Raw genomic sequence first — 1,780 nt, 5'->3', positions numbered from 1 at the left:
ACCTACGTTTATTGATATTACACACATTTATCAAAATGAAAATTTAGAAACATTTTTAAAATCAATAATATTTTTCCTGGGCGCTGTTGGAGCTGTCCAAACACGAAGCATTTGCCCTTTACTTAAATCGATACCGACCTATTCTGTTCAATCCATACCAACTTCAACAACAACAAAGCTCTTATCGTTTCAGAAAGGCGAATACAAAAGTTTTCCAAAATAAAAATTGACTGTAACAATTTATAATATATATTAATTAGCAACATTTTTAATATTTATCTTTTACCTTGTATGTTGATTTTTAGTTACTTCGTTATGAAATATTACGCTAGAACTTGGCATACAAACAAAAATATTGGTGGAGAAAACAAACAGTCAAGTAGAGGTCCGTTGTATTTTTTATTTTCGATTTAATTCCTACTATCATGTCGCTGATCCAAAAGCCTCCAATTACTGGAAATAAGGTAAGTTTTGCTGCAGTTTTAGTCACTCGTCCTGTTGTGGTCCTGTTGTCATGTGGAATGCATTTTCAGATTCGGAATAACAGAACTAGCCAGCTGATTCATAATGGATTTACTTGCAAAGTTACACGAGCTCTTACTGCTGGGACATAATCCGGAAAAAGGCAAGTAAAATTATTCCTTTTCATAAACCCAAGGGTAAATGAACAATGGAACTGCTTGTAATCCGCCAGAACCGTAAAGCTTTCTTTCAGTCACCGTAGTTCACGAATCTTCTTGGATTACTAAGTGAGCATTGTCATCGGTCATCACTTGCAGCAAATACAATTAGAAGAAACGAGCTGCATTTAAACTGTTCGGAACCTGAAGATAACTATTGTCCTTACAATACCTACACGTAAGTTTCGCTGTTTTGTTCATGTTTCTCATTTCATATTAATTAATATCTTCTTTCTGTTTTATAAAGTTGAAAATTTGGGCCTCAGAACATGAAAAGAACTTTCCTAAAAATGGCATGTTGCAGAAACAAAAAAATCAATCAATACTTGTCGTCAATTGGGAGCGATTAAAAAGATATTTTAAAAAGTGCGTGCCTAAATTGGCCGGTTCGATGAACAGAAAGATGACCGGATCTATGGAGTAATTTGGCACCGGAAGCAGGTTAACGGACGATAATTGATTTCCTTAAGGTAAACTTTTTCTTGTGCGATTGTGAATCGTCGCCTCAATAGCTGTATACCATGAAAGAAGTGAAAATTTATTTTTTAAAAGAAGCACTTTTTTCAATGTTTTTTTTAAATAAAAAAAAAAACATTATTACTTAGTTAATTAAAAAAAAACAAATTAAACTCAAACTGATTGATACAGATACTTTTAAATGAGGTGAGCAATAGTTACAACATCTCGCGTGAGCTTATATTACGTCGTATGAAACTGTAAAACTGCTTTAAAAGTTATCAAAACAACTTTGTATTTCATATATGGCATATGCTATCCAGGCATAAAATACACACTTCATTAACCCAATCAATGTTATGTACTAAAATCTAGGGTTTAGAAAAAAAAAACCTCATAAGCGAAGTCATCATAAATAAAGAAAAAATTAGGTTAAGTTTAACGGTAAATTGTTAAATATCTTGATTAACTGGAATAAATTGTTTTCGATGGATGAGTCTGTGGGTATGAAAAATATTAGAACTTTATTTAATATAACAACAACACAATTCGATGTGCGCTAGTTATACTCTCCATCCATTTTAGAAAAACCTATAAAAACATGATTTAATTTTAGACATAAGAGGTTTATTTACCAAATTCTG

At 32.0% G+C, this 1,780-nt stretch overlaps 1 long non-coding RNA gene across 1 annotated transcript; it reads left to right on the top strand.

Annotated features, from left to right (window-relative positions):
- Positions 1-335: 335 nt before the first annotated feature.
- Positions 336-1,573, top strand: LOC129743726 (uncharacterized). The gene is made up of 3 exons (XR_008736666.1): positions 336-464; positions 534-858; positions 928-1,573. It is a non-coding gene; the product is annotated as an uncharacterized LOC129743726 (long non-coding RNA).
- Positions 1,574-1,780: the final 207 nt, after the last annotated feature.

The sequence above is a fragment of the Uranotaenia lowii genome, chromosome 2 (assembly GCF_029784155.1).
Source record: "Uranotaenia lowii strain MFRU-FL chromosome 2, ASM2978415v1, whole genome shotgun sequence".
Taxonomy (NCBI): domain Eukaryota; kingdom Metazoa; phylum Arthropoda; class Insecta; order Diptera; family Culicidae; genus Uranotaenia; species Uranotaenia lowii.
This window is presented reverse-complemented; position numbering and strand designations above follow the sequence as displayed.